Consider the following 14,766-nt stretch of genomic DNA (forward strand, 5'->3'; position numbering starts at 1 on the left):
ATGGATGACTTAATCTTAAGTGGTTACTTTGAAGTACATCTTCCAAATTAGCCATGAAAGATTTTCCTCACAGTATCCAATGAATGACCAAATTCTCTTTTCCTGTAGACTTTATGTTTAACCTCAACTTGGCCAAGTACCTATTACATACTCCCAGCACTCTGCAGCTGAGAGCAGTTTGGCAGGATGTAGGTTTGTGGAGGGATTAGGTATGTGTAGTCATTGATTCATTTAAAAACATTTAAATAGCAACTACTGAATGCCAAGCATCATCCTAGTGTCCAATGCTACCCTTTTTTTTTTTTTTTTTTTTTTTTTTTTTTGATATGGAGTCTCACTCTTTCCCATACTAGCGTGCAGTAGTGCGATCATGGCTCACTGTAGTCTCAACCTCCCAGGCTCAGGTGATCCTCCAGAGGTCTGTGCCACTACGCTTGGATAATTTATCTTTATTTTTTCTAGCAACTTGGTCTTTCTACATTGTCCAGGCTGGTCTTGAAATCTTGGGCTCAAGTGATCCTCCTGCCTTGGCCTCCCAAAATGTTGGGATTATGAGCATGAGCCCCCACACTTGGCCTCCAGTGCTGCTCGGTCCGACACAGTAGCCTTGACTTACAATGGATGATTTAAATTGAAATTAATTGACATTGAATAAGAAATGCATTTTTTCACTCTCACCAGTCATATTTCAAGCATTCAATTGCCACAAGTGGCCAATGGCTCTTATTGGGCCATTGGCCACTTAATTTTATTGGGCCATTTTATAAGATTTATTAAAATCTTATAGATTTTTAAAGGAAGAACATTTCTTTAAGAACTTCCCTTTTCTTAGAACAGAAATAAAGTATTTCCCTTATTGCAGAAAGTTCTGTTGGATAGCAGAGCTGCAGAGTTGTAAGGATACATAGGGACTAGATTTGGCCCCTCCATTTTTAGAACTTACAATTATTGCATGCCTATTACAGAACTTAGAATCTATCATGGTACATTCTATAATAGGGTATCAGTTTTAGTTTAGCAGATTTTTCTTATGCCAGTCACTATGCTAAATCCTATGGATACAATGAAAGCTAAAAATTGGTCTCAAAACCTAGTAGTTACAGTTCAAGGGAAACAAGAAAAAAGTGCCTTATGGCCTTAGGGGCCGGCATAATTTTTCCCGGGAAAGTTACAAGAGGAAAACACAGTTATACATATTTCTTCTGTCTTCTCTATCAATGTACATGCCTTGCTTTTTGAATAACACAGAAAAGTCTATGGCCATAACATCCTGAACGTGCCCAATCTCATCTGAATAACACAGAACAGACTTTAACAACCGTATCATGTAATAAGTAATTATTAGAATTTTGCAGTGATGTTCTCAAAGCACTGGACTTTCTTAGCTCTATTTTATAAACGAACCTGGACTGCAGGGTGAGAACTGTGACAACTTCTGAATTTACCTGGCAACGCGAATCACAGGTTAGGCAGTCAGCCTCATGCCAGGGATGTTTCTCAGCGCAGCCTCCCCCATACCTTGGGTAAAGTGAAAGAGACATTTAAGTCTCCTAATGACCCCACAGTTATACGGGTGCCCAGCAGTGGTCTTTTATTGAAACTTCTGGCAGCAGCTGTTTTGTATCTCTTCTACATTTAGCACATTTCATGTAAATTGCAAAGATAATGAAATAGTGATGCCCTTTACAGTAAGATAACTCATTGAATTTGTGAGCAGTGGCTGTATATTAACTGTGTTTTCTGAAACTTGGATGAAAAGGACATTATGTATTGACTGAACTAAGGGGGTGGGGTTCTCTATTGCTATCTGGGGCTGGGGCCAAGGATTTAACCCTTAGGTTCCTTCCTTGCTGGCATTAATGCTACTGTATAGGCAGGAAGTTGCCCAGGAGTGAAAGCACAATGCTGCTGAGACAGAAGTCTATTTTAAGCAGCTGGTTTATTTCCTCACTTCAGTGACCTTGGATAGATCTGTCTTTTCCCTGTGTCTCTGTCTTTGTCTCTACAATTGATTCAGATATAGCATTTATTGTACATGTGATATGGTTTGAAATTTTTGCAGTCTTAATTGTTAAAGGGAGACCAGGCAGTCTAAGCTCTCAATCTGGATTTATTTCTTGTTCCACCAGTGTCTGTTAAGTGACCCTAGGCTCATTAAATGACCCTAATGGAGAGACCAGTATCCCTGGTGCTTTATTCTTTCCATCTGTAAAATGGGGTTATGAGCATGCCTCCCTTCCTATCTCTTGGAAATACAAGAGCATACATATGTGGGAGAATTTGGGGGATTGGAGTTTTATGAGTAGTTAGATTGTAAATAGACATGTTTGTTGGTCTGCCTGTCACAACCCTGTCTCTGATTAACTTCCTCTTCCTTCCATAGCCCCTTGACTGGGCAAACTTCTAACAAGGTGACTGAGCTCCCTTAGCTGCCACTGATTGGACCAGGATAGACAGCAAATGTAGGAGGAGTTAATCTGGGTCTAGCCTGAGCCAATTAGATGTCTCCCTTGAATCCATGCATATAGAAATACAAAAAATGGAAGCCAGAGGATGAAGGATCCTTGAAGTAAAAGGTCAGGTAAATCTTAAAAATTTTTGACTCAATCCATATTGACCCAAACACAAGAATAATTCTGGTCTACAGAGAGATGCAATAGAAAGGCTCGGGTGTATTAAGAAAAGCAGATAAGTAACCCTGGGGCATGAGAAAGAGTGAGACAGTGTGATGGAATGAGTGGCTACCTGAAACTTTCTAATTTACACAAGGTCTGGCTCTGTTTTAAGCATTCTTTACATTTTCATTCACACCACACTCTAATGAGGTAGGAAATGTTACAGGTGCTGGTTTAGAGAATGCAGTCAGCTATGGGGGTCACACAGCAGATTTTCAAGTTGGCAGAGAATTTGATTATAGATTTCTACTTCTAAGTTCAAAGTTTTTTTCTGCTACACAATGGCCTATTATTTAAGGTTGAAGCTTGAAAGAGAAATAAGATCTAAAGAAACTGTTCTAGTCCAAGGTACTGGATACTGAAGGCTGTATTTTGATACTGAAGATATAGTAAATACTGAAGGCTGATATTTTACTTGTAATGTGACTAAGTAATATTTGACATTATCCCTGATATTTGTTCCAATGCCAGTAACCTCACCATTAAACTCATCTCTTCCTCTGAAATTTCAATGACGCTACCACTTTTTCTCATCCCATTCAAGTAATTTTTCATTTCTGTTGGAACAAGAGTATGAAAATTTACAAGGCCATCATATATTTTAATTGGTATTTACTCATGGTTCTGATAGATACTTTCTGTGTTTGGTCATCCACTCTGTGAAGCCTGCATCTTCAAAAGTTATTATTAGAACACATTTTAGTGACAATTATAAAAGCAAGCACCAACATTTCAATTAAGATCTAAGTTGGTATAAAGTATGTATTTAATCCACAAAGTCAATCAAAGGTTTTTAAGTTTTCTTTGTGATGGAACTACTTAGTCCAACAAAATGTTATGCTGAAAATTAATATTAAAATAAATTAAAACAGAACTTGTGTGTTTGAGGGAAAGTGGTAGACACTATTCCACTGATTCCTTTCCCTAATCCACCTCTTTCATCTTGGGGGAGCTGGTCAATACCTCTGAATTCTATAAGGCACAGTTTTTAAAAATTGTACTTTAGGTTCTGGGGTACATGTGCAGATCATGCAGGATTGTTGTGCAGGTACATATATGGTAAGGTGGTTTGCTGCCTTAATTCCCCCATCACCTATATCTGGTATTTCTCCCCATGTTATCTCTCCCAAACATCCTCACCCCCTGCTGTGTGCCCCCTAGCTCCCCCCACTATGTGATGCTCCCCTCCCTGTGTCCATGTGTTTTCATTGTTCAACACCCACCTATCAGTGAGAACATGCAGTATTTGATTTTCTGTTTTTGTGTCAGTCTGCTGAGAATGATGGTTTCCAGATTCATCCATGTCCCTACAAAGGACACGAACTCATCGTTGTTTTATGGCTGCATAGTAGTCCATGGTGTATATGTGCCACATTATTCTTTTCTGGTCTATCATCAATGGGCATTTGGGTTTGTTTCAGGTCTTTGCTATTGTTAACAGTATAAGGCACAATTTTAAAGCCACTTTATTAAACTGTATAATTGATTGTCAATAATTTTTATTTTACCAAAAGTTATTTTCTCAACAGAAAAAAACCAAAATATTAATTTCATCTTGGAGTTGACTATATAGGTGCTTCATGGAGCTCCCGTGAAGACAAAGACCTTTGTCTTGCTTATCTTGTCAATCCCTGCAATACCAAATAGGTGCTCCATAAATGCCTGTTGAAGGAATAACATAAACAGTATGTTAACAGAAACTTAGACTAGAGAATACATTATATGCATGGCTTTTAATCATTTGCTCTTCTTTTTTTTCCCCACTGATGATACGCAGTGCTATTGTAATATTGTCAAATAGTGTCACACTTAGGCACTTTCTCCCAAGCACATAGTGAGTTTCCCTACAAAGAACAGCTTTAAAGCTAATAGTGTTAAGTATTAAATTCATTGTATGACCTGGAATTGGTTATTTAACCATTCTAAGCTTCTGTTTCTTGATCTCTAAAACAGAGCAATAGTATCTACGTAACCTAGATTACAATACATAGTACTTAGGAATGTTGTCAGTAATATTTGCAAAATGCTTAGCACATTGCCTGATGTGTGGTATGTGTTCAATAAATGGAGGCTATTATTGTTTAGCAGGCAATATGAAAGGCAATGAGGCGAAAAACACAATCATTGTAAACATGCAAAGTCACTCTGAAACCAATTTATCTTAATCAATGTGCATATTATGCTATGTGCTTTACTGACTGCTTACTTGTGTTGTGCAGTCAACAGAATTTTCTGTCTCAGAGTTGGCAGGTAATTAAATCTCACCTTTTCCAAGAGGTTGTGCAATGTGATGGGGGATTTAAGAAATATCCTCTCGAAAGAATGTTGACTGGTGCCTGGGATAGTTATTATCTCATTAATAGTTGACATTATATTAATACAACTGAAGGAGAGGAGTAGGTTTCTTTCTTGGCCATTCATAAGGTGGCTCAGACTGGCAGCTCTTGCTGTTTTTTTTTTTTTTTTTTTTTTTTTTTTTTTAATAAAAAAACAACTGCCTTTTTTCCTTTGCAAATACCCCACCCTTTATGCCAGTTTTCACGTTTTTCACTTGTGTTGTTAAAGTACACAGTTTTATCCTTTTGACACACAAATTATTCAACTTTCTCTAGCATCACATCTCTCTTTCTAGTTGATTTTATTCACTTTCTCCATGTTTAACTCTCCCCACTCCTCTCTCATCACAATTAAAAAATCCCTACTTCGGTAGTTGCAACTTTTTTTTTTTTTAACTTTTCTAGCTCTGTGGATGTTTGAGTGACTCATTGCAGAGAGGAATTGATGAAGTCAACAGCTGCTGGAAAAACCTCTTTTTCCTTAATAGCTGTGTCAACATGTGGTTGCTATTATTCAAGTAAGAAAAATATGTATATCAAACATCTATGGTAGTCCTTGCTAAAATTTTCATTAGAGAAACTCATGTTTTGATGTAATAAAATGTTCAAATTAGTACCTTAGAGGGTGTTTTGTGGGAGAACGAAATCATGGAAAAATAAAGCCTGAAAAGAAAGACAAATGACAAGCATGTTGTTAATAATGCTGTAATTTATTTCAGAGTGGGTTAGGTGATTTTCTTCATGGCATTATTAGTGGCGCTGTAGAAATTTGGTACCTCATGCCTTCATAGTCTCCAGGATGATCTGACAATTCATCCAACAAATACTAATTGCTTATCAGGATAAAATCTCTGCTTCATGGAGTTTAAATCCTAAAAGGGGAGAAAAACTAAATGTTGTGAACAGTCATATGAAATAATTACTCAATATAATATGTGCTGTGAAGGAAATAGGCAAGAGGCTAAGGTAGAGATTAAGATAAAAGGAATTCAGTTAGGGAAGATGTGGGACACCCCTCTGAGGGGTGACATTGAGGCTGAGACCTAAAGAATGAGAAAGAGGTAGCAAAGCAGAGAGGAGGATATAAGATCAACTTGGTCAGAAGGAGCATCTGTACGAAGTCCTCTGACTTTGAGAGGGGCTGTAGCATGTTCTTGGGACTAAAAGAAGATCAGTGTGTCTGGAGCACACATGAAGAGGTGGTAGTATGCATTAGGTTAGAGAGATAGGCAGGAGCTGAATCATGTGACTTTGTAGGCCTTGGTAAAGAGATGTGATTTTATGAACATATTTTACTGAATGCAGAGAAAAGTTACTAGAGGATTTTAAGTTCTGTGTGTGTGTATGTGTTTGTTCCTCTGTGAAAATGTATGTTGCTATAAAGCAAAGTGGCCAAATGAGTTGCATGGGGTTAAGGGTGGAAACAGATAGACTACCTAAAGTAGACCAGGATTTAAACAATGGCTGCTCACACTGAGGTTGTGGCAGCGTAAATGAGGCAGGGATGCAAAAGCAAGATACATTTTGAAGATGGAACTGATACAATCTGGTAATGAATTGGCTATAGGGCTTGAGAAAAAGAAAGGTATATGGGGATTTCTAGGTTTCAGACTTGGGTAACTATCTGGATGATCAAACAGTTAAAAATGATGTAGAATATTTGGCAGGGTGGAGGAAGCATGAGTAATACAGTTTGGAATAGCATATGATAGAGATATCTGTGAGACAGACGGGGGAGATGAGATAGTCTGGAGAGAACATGCACAGAAAGACAAAAAGAAGGCTTAGGGTGGAGCCTTGGGCTAGCTTTTCATATATGGGTTGGGTAGAGGACATCTGAAGAATAAACCATCTCAAAAGCAGAATAACTGGTTGACAAACACTCCTGGGAGCAGATATGTTACAACGAAAGGACCAATAATTTGTAACTTCTTAATTTAACATCCTAACTGAGAAAAAGAAATATATTAGCAACATGAAACAAGAAAAGAAATCACCCCTGAAAAGCCATGTAAAATATCAGATCTGAAGTAACCTAATCGGTGGGATAAATAGTGATGTAGATACAGCTAAAGAATGAAGTAGTTGAAAGACCAGATGAAAGAATGCTTCTAGAATGGTAGAAAATGTAAAAGTTCATGCCAGGGATAATAGAAGTACCAGTTTTTAGATACTTAGAATGCCTGAAGGAAAAATTATAAAAATGAAGAGAGGAAAATATTTAAAGAAATGTAAAGACATCTTCAAAAGAAAGAACAGCTACAGATTGAAATAGTCTTTAGAGGACCATTTCATGGGAAATATGTATTAAAAATATTTATATGTATTAAAATGTTAAATAAATACATATTTTAAAATTAACACACAGGTCCATTATATTGAGACTTAAGAATACCATATGCAAAGAGAAAATAATAAATGACACAAATGACATCAGAATTTTCAATAAATGCAGAATGCCATTTATGGAGTAATTTTTAAAAATACTTAAGAAATTTGAAGATAGAATTTTACAATTCATTTGTCATTCAAACGTGTGATGGCAATAAAAATATTCTCAGGCATACAAGGCTTTACCATAAAAAGAACTCATATTGAAAAGATGTTTTAACATAAATGCTCAAAAAAAGAAGAAAATATAAAACAATTAAAAAAGAACTATATCCAAAATATCACGGAATTAAAGCTCTATATTGTGTCAATATGATTGGCAATCCTGCTGGGGGAAGGCCAAAAGTCATGAATATATATTAAAATTCTTGACTAGTTAGAGGATATATGCACACACATATATGTATATAATATACTGTATATATACATTACTTTAAGAAAGTATTAAAAAGAAGCAAAAAGTAGAATACTTGCCATAAAAAGTAAGATAATAGAAAAAAATATCAATAATCACAATAAATACAAATAGACCAAATCTGCCAGTTAAAGAATAGACTATTGGCTGGCCGCATTGGCTGGTGCCTGTAATCCCAGCACATTGGGAGGCAGAGTTGGGAGGTCAGGAGATCGAGACCGTCCTGGCCAACATGGTAAAACCCAGTCTCTACTAAAAATACAAAAAAATTAGCTAGAAGTGGTGGCACACAACTATAGTCCCAGCTACTCGGGAGGCTGAGGTAAAAGAATCACTTGAACCCGGGAGGCAGAGGTCGTAGTGAGCTGAGTTCACACCACTGCATTCCAGCCTGGTGACAGAGTGAGGCTCCGTCAGAAAAAAAAAAAGACCATCAGATTGGATAAAAAACAAAATCCAACTCCAACTCTGTCCTGTTTATAGAAGACTCACATGAAGCATAAGAACATGGGAACCTTACAGACACACAGTCTAGAAGATGCCATTTACATGACAGTCTCTCTAAGTGGCAATGCTTATCTTTAAAAAAATTTTTTGAGGTGGAGTCTTGCTCTGTCGCCCAGGCTGGTGGGATCTTGGCTCACTGCAACCTCCACCTCCTGGGTTCAAGGGATTCTCTTGCCTCAGCCTCCCCAGTAGCTGCAATTACAGGCACCCGCCACTATGCCGGGGTAATTTTTGTATTTTTAGTAGAGAAGGGGTTTCACCGTGTTAGCCGGGCTGGTCTCAAACTCCTGACCTCAGATGACCCGCCACACTCTGCCTCCCAAAGTGCTGAGATTATAGGCGTGAGCCACTGCGCCTGGCCAAGAAAATGCTTAAGTAAGCAGTTATAACTATGTAAGTTTTTAGCAAAATAAACTTTATGACAAAACAATAATTATAGACTCACTACTTAACCATAAAAGATATGTAGAAGCAACTTATCAGTAAGATAAAATATTTCTAAAAAGGTATGCACTATGAGTAGCTTGAAATGTATACAAAGCAAACAATTATAAATCCTTTAGGTGGGACTGATTCTCTAGACTTATTTAAGAAATGGACTAGACAAAAAAGTCATTAAAATATAGAATATATGAACAACAAAATATAAGGCTGATATAATAGACATATATTTAATTCTGCATCTAAAAATTAGAGGATGCATATTCTTCTCAAGCATACATTAAATATTTATAAAAATTTGTCATGGACCTGACCATAAAATGTCTTAATACATTTCAAGAACAAGTATATTTACATCATATTTTTCCCATAATAGAGCTAGAAATTAAAATAAAAACTAATTTAAGAAATTTTATATATTTGGCAATTAAAAACAATATTTGTTAAAAGTCATTGAACTGTGGTTAGGATATATTTCTCTTTAGTATTAATTATGCCTCAATATTCAAAAGTCAATTGCATTTCTAAAGACAGTCAACAACTAGCAAATTATACTAAAATAGTCACTAGGTATAATAATTACCATACTTAGAATAAATAAATCATAAAACACGAAAAACTCTACGTGGAAAAATTATGAAACTTTATTGAAAATGCTTATAAAGAAATAAATGAAATTTTACTTCCATGCTTATAGCTAGCCTTGGTATCATACACATGTCAATTTTCCAATTTGATTTAAAGATTCAATTCAATTTCAATTGATATTCCAACTGAATTTTTGTTAGAAATGGATGAGACAGTTTTAAGTTTTTACAGAAAATTAAATGGCCAAAAAATAACCAAGGCACTTGAAAGTAAGGAGTAAAGAAAACAGGAAAATAAAACTTGTCTTACAAGATTTGGAGACTTACTTTAAAATGTTATTTGAGTACAGAAAAAACAAATTGACCAGTGGGCTAGAGTGTGCAGAAATCAATCCAAGTATGAATGGAACTTCAATAAATAACAGAGGTGGCAGTACAGTTTAAAGGAGAAAGGAGCACATTTTCAATTAATTAAGCTAGCAAAAATGGTTATCTTGTTAAAAAAAAAAAAAGAAACTGGATTCCTACGTCATGCCATACAAACAAATCAACTCCACATAATTAGATTAAGGACATAAAATTTAAAACCAAATCTTTAATGTAATTGAACATATTGCAAAATACTTTATGTCAGAAAAACCTAAGATATTTAATCTCTTAGACCACAGTAATGCTAGTTAAAATACAATAAATATCTTATTTATCTTGGCATAGAAAAACACTCAACATTAAAAAATGGATAAATTTGAACACTAAAGTCAAAATATTTGTGTTCATTACTAGACATTTTAGTGAAAGTGAAAAAAATACAAATTGAGAAAAATATTTGAAGCACATGTAAAAATAAAATGATAAACATTAAGAATCTACAAAAATTTCTGACTCCATGATGAAAGAAAAGCCATTATTTAAGAACCCTTGCTGAATGACACGTCATCTAACAGAAGAAGCCCACATGACCAAAAACCAGCAAAGAGATGCTTAACCTCATTGGTAATCAGAAAGGTGCAAACCAAGACTAAATAAGATACTATTTCACACCCACTTGATTAGCAAAATTGAAGAAATGTAACAGTTCCAAATGTTGGTGGCAGTGTAAATTGCTATTATTAATTTGAAAAGCAATTGGCCATATCTAGAAAAGCTAGGGAATACATCAGTTGTCAGAACTGAACGATTCAGTCCTAATGATAATCCCTAGAGGAATTTATGCTCATAAGCCCTCCCAGGGGACATATACAAGTATGATTATAGCAGCACCATTGGCATACCATGTTCCGAGGCAGCTGGATAAAATTGGGTATGTTCACACAACAGACGAATCTATAGCACTGAAAAGGAATGACCTAGAGCAATATTCAACAATATGAACGAATATTAAGTGAAAAAAAAAATCAAGTGCCAGAATGGTCCATTCTGCATGGCACTCCTTAAAATGACTTTAAAAAGAACTAAAACTAAATAGATATTATTTCCCTGGGAGATTGTATTTAAAACTTTTTAATAGTCAAGAAGATAATAAATACAAAATTTAGGAGAATGTTTACCTCATATGGATGCAGGGGGACAGGTGGATAGGAAAGAGAAGGAATAAATGTGTGGTTGTGAATTCTAGTTATTTGATTTGGTGATGAATTAATAGACGTCGATTAATGATCATTAAACAATAAAATAAATAAAATCAACTGGAAGAGAGCCCCAGATGAACCAATGATGACATTGACTATTGAACATGCCTGTGCCTGCATCTGGGCACCAGAAATCAGAAATTATTTAAAAAACATGTTCAGCTGGGCACTGTTGCATGTGCTGATAGCCCCAGCTTCTCAGGGGACTGAGATGAGCGGATTGCTTGAGCCTCCGTTTTCAAGACCAGCCTAAGCAACTTACCAAGACCTGATCTCCGGGAAAACAAAACAAAACAAAACAAAACAAAACAAAACAAAACAAAACAAAACAACAACAAAAAACAAACCCAAAACAAACAAACAAAAACCCCAAACCCCAGAAACCCATTGGGCTTAAAAGTATAATCATAGGTAGGGTAATTCAACAGTGTTTAGACAATGTATATAGATAATTCTTTTGTTAATTTTGGCAGTAAAAGAAAGCAGAAAAAACGTTGATGGTTAGAGGAGGTTATAAGGTTAAGGAAGGGAATGTATTTTTTGTTTGTTTGTGTTTTTAATGATAAAGTTATACGTGATGTTTGGAGGCTAAAGAGAACAATCCAGAACACAGGGAGAGATAGATAGTAAGAGTTAAATGAGATGACCAATAGAGCAAAGATCTTGTGAAAGTAAGAAAGAATGAGATTCAGAGTGCATGTGAAGGGAAAAGCTTTTGCTCAGATTAGGGAAGCATCCATTTTAGCAGAATGGAAAAATAAGATGAGAGTGAGTATCAGTAGGATTGGTGTGCATTGGGGGAAGTTGAGAGAGTTTGCACTGATGGTAAGTTGGGTAATGAATAACATCTTGAGACATTCATTATTACTGAAACAACTGGCAGATTTGAGAGTGAATATGAAAGTCAAATAAATGAATGGAGTTCTTTAGAGAAAAAATAGGCTTGAATCTTAGTGGTAAAATGGTTCTATTGGTTATTTGATAGAATTCAATCTGATTCCATGGAAATTATTTAATTTTTGTCAAATAATATAAGTATTAGGTTTTATTTCAAAAAGTATGTTTCTTTTCATCGTTGAAATCTCTGTCTTGGAGTCTGTACATCAACTTATCACTTAGTCATCTTATGGTCTTGAAAGTCACTAAACTATAATACGACTGAACATACCCTGTTATGAAACACTTTTTATGTTTTGAAGACTTATAAGTAAATGCTTAAATCAAAGATTTTGCTAACTTTATGAGAGCAGTTTTAATTTCATATTTTAGACTCAAAATGTTTTAATTTGTATTTAAATTGGCAACCATATTATTGACCATTACTTGTTCTCAGTAGAAACAAAACTTGCTTTCTGTTTTGTGGCATTCCCACTAGCTATATGATTTGGTGCCATAGTTTAGCTCCCAGCTTCTGGAGCCAGACTCCATGGGTTCATAATATTGACTTTGTTAGTTGCTGGTTGTGTGACTCTGAGAGAGTTACTTGACTCTTCTGTGCCTTGATTTCGTACTCTGCAAAATTGGGATGATAATGATAATACATACCATATAGGGTTATTGTAAAGATTAAGTAAACTAATACATTTAAAAGGATATAGTTAACATATGAAGTTGGATTACAAGTTTTAACTACTACTTAACTTCTGCTAATATTTACTCCAGTTCTGCTTGCATTACTTTCTTAGTATACATTTCAGAATGGATTAAATAATTTTGCTAGCCGGTGGCAACAGGAAGCTTCATGAAGAGGAGAAAGGCTTAGGGGGGCTCAGAAACTGCACAGAGCAGGGGGATAGGTGAGTGGAAGGAACAGAGCTTTGAGGACAGACACACCTGGAATTCCTGGATTAGACAATAGCTCCAATACTTAGTGATGTGTATGAGTGACTCTCTAAAACTCTTTAAATCTTATTTGTAAGGACATCAGTAGCTATTTTAAACTCTTGTATAAATTTGTAATAATGTCTGTAAAGTATCTGACAGGAACTCAGAAATGACACAATTTTTTAACTATACTCACTCCCAAATTTTAAACAAAAAGTAGCTGCATATCCTACATGCAATTTTAAGTTTTACTAATTAAGATAACATAATGCTGTGAACATATTTCCATGCCATTAAATATTCTATTTCATGCAATATTTAAAAGCTAATAGAAGTCTGTTAAATGCATATACCATAATTTATGTAAGCTATTGGGTTTTTAAAAATATATATGTTGTTTCCAATGTATTATGATATTGACAATAAAATAATGAACATCTATGATGATGAATATTGATATGCCCCTATTTTTGTTTAGTAAAAGGAATTGTGAGATATACCATGGGTACATTTAATTGTCTTCCAAATTGCTTATATCTGTTACCTTCTCAGATACAATGAATGAATGTGCCCATTCGCCTGCATCTTCACCAGCATGGGCGTTACCTTTGTTTTCCGTGTCTGCAAACTTAGGTGAAAATGATGTCTCATTGCATTAACTGTTACTACTTAATTACTAATGAGTATAATTTTTTCATATGATTGTTGTGTACTTCTTTTTGTGAACTATCTTCTTTGCTTATTTCTCTGTTAGCATATTCATCTTTTTCTTTTTTAAAAATTTATTGTACTTTAGATTCTGGGGTACATGTGCAGATCATGTAAGATTGTTGCATCGGTACATTCATGGCAAGGTGGCCCATTCCCACCATCCTCCATTACCTATACCTGACATTTCTCCCCATGTTATTCCTCCCCCACCCTCCCTCCCACTATCCCTCCCATAGCCCTCTCCAACGGACCCCAGTGTGTGATATTCCCCTCTCTGTGTCCAAGCGTTTTCATTGTTTAACACCCACCTATGAGTGGGAACATGTGGAATTTGATTTTCTGTTCCTGTGTCAGTTTGTTGAGAATGATGGTTTCCAGGTTCATCCATGTCCCTACAAAGGACACAAACTCATGGTTTTTTATGACTGCATAGTATTACATGGTGTATATGTGCCACATTTTCTTTGTCCAGTTTATCATTGATGGGCATTTGGGTGGGTTACGGGTCTTTGCTATTGTAAACAGTGCCACAATGAACATGCATGTGCGTATGTCTTTATAATAGAACGATTTATAGTACTTTGGGTATATACCCAGTAGTGGGATTGCTGGGTCAAATGGAATTTCTATTTCTAGATCCTTGAGGAAGTGCTACACTGTCTTCCACAATGGTTGAACTAATTTACACTCCCATCAACAGTGTAAAAGTGATCCCACTTCTCCACATCTTCTCCAGCATCTGTTGTTTCTGGATTTTTTAATGATTGCCATTCTAACTGGCATGAAATGGTATCTCAATGTGGTTTTGATTTGCATTTCTCTAATGACCAGTGATGATGAGCATTTTTTCATGTTTGCTGGCTTCATATATGTCTTCTTTTGAAAAGTGTCTGTTCATATCCTTTGCCCACTTTTAGATAGGTTTTCTGGTTTTTTTTTTTTTTCTTGTAAATCTGATTTAGTTCTTTGTAGATTCTGGATATTAGCCCTTTGTCAGATGGGTAGATTGCAAAGATTTTTTCCCATTCTGTTGATTGCTGGTTCACTCTAATGATTGTTTCTTTTGCTGTAGAGAAGCTCTGAAGTTTAATTGCATCCCATTCGTCTATTTGGGCTTTTGTTGCCATTGCTTTTAGTGTTTTAGTCATGAAGTCCTTGCCTATGCCTATGTCCTGAATGGTTTTGCCTAGGTTTTCCTCTAGGGTTTTTATGGTATTAGGTCTTACATTTAAGTCCTTAATCCATTTGGAG

The 14,766-nt window shown here is 35.7% G+C and overlaps 1 long non-coding RNA gene across 1 annotated transcript in view; it reads left to right on the forward strand.

Annotated features, from left to right (window-relative positions):
* Nucleotides 1-13,283, forward strand: part of LOC141580053 (uncharacterized) — a 129,146-nt gene extending 115,863 nt beyond the window's left edge. Inside the window, exons 4-5 of the long non-coding RNA XR_012512047.1 lie at nt 5,417-5,529; nt 12,678-13,283. This is a non-coding gene — a long non-coding RNA (uncharacterized LOC141580053). The remainder of the gene's footprint in view (nt 1-5,416; nt 5,530-12,677) is intronic.
* Nucleotides 13,284-14,766: the final 1,483 nt, after the last annotated feature.

The sequence above is a fragment of the Saimiri boliviensis genome, chromosome 10 (genome assembly GCF_048565385.1).
Source record: "Saimiri boliviensis isolate mSaiBol1 chromosome 10, mSaiBol1.pri, whole genome shotgun sequence".
Classification (NCBI taxonomy): Eukaryota; Metazoa; Chordata; class Mammalia; order Primates; family Cebidae; genus Saimiri; species Saimiri boliviensis.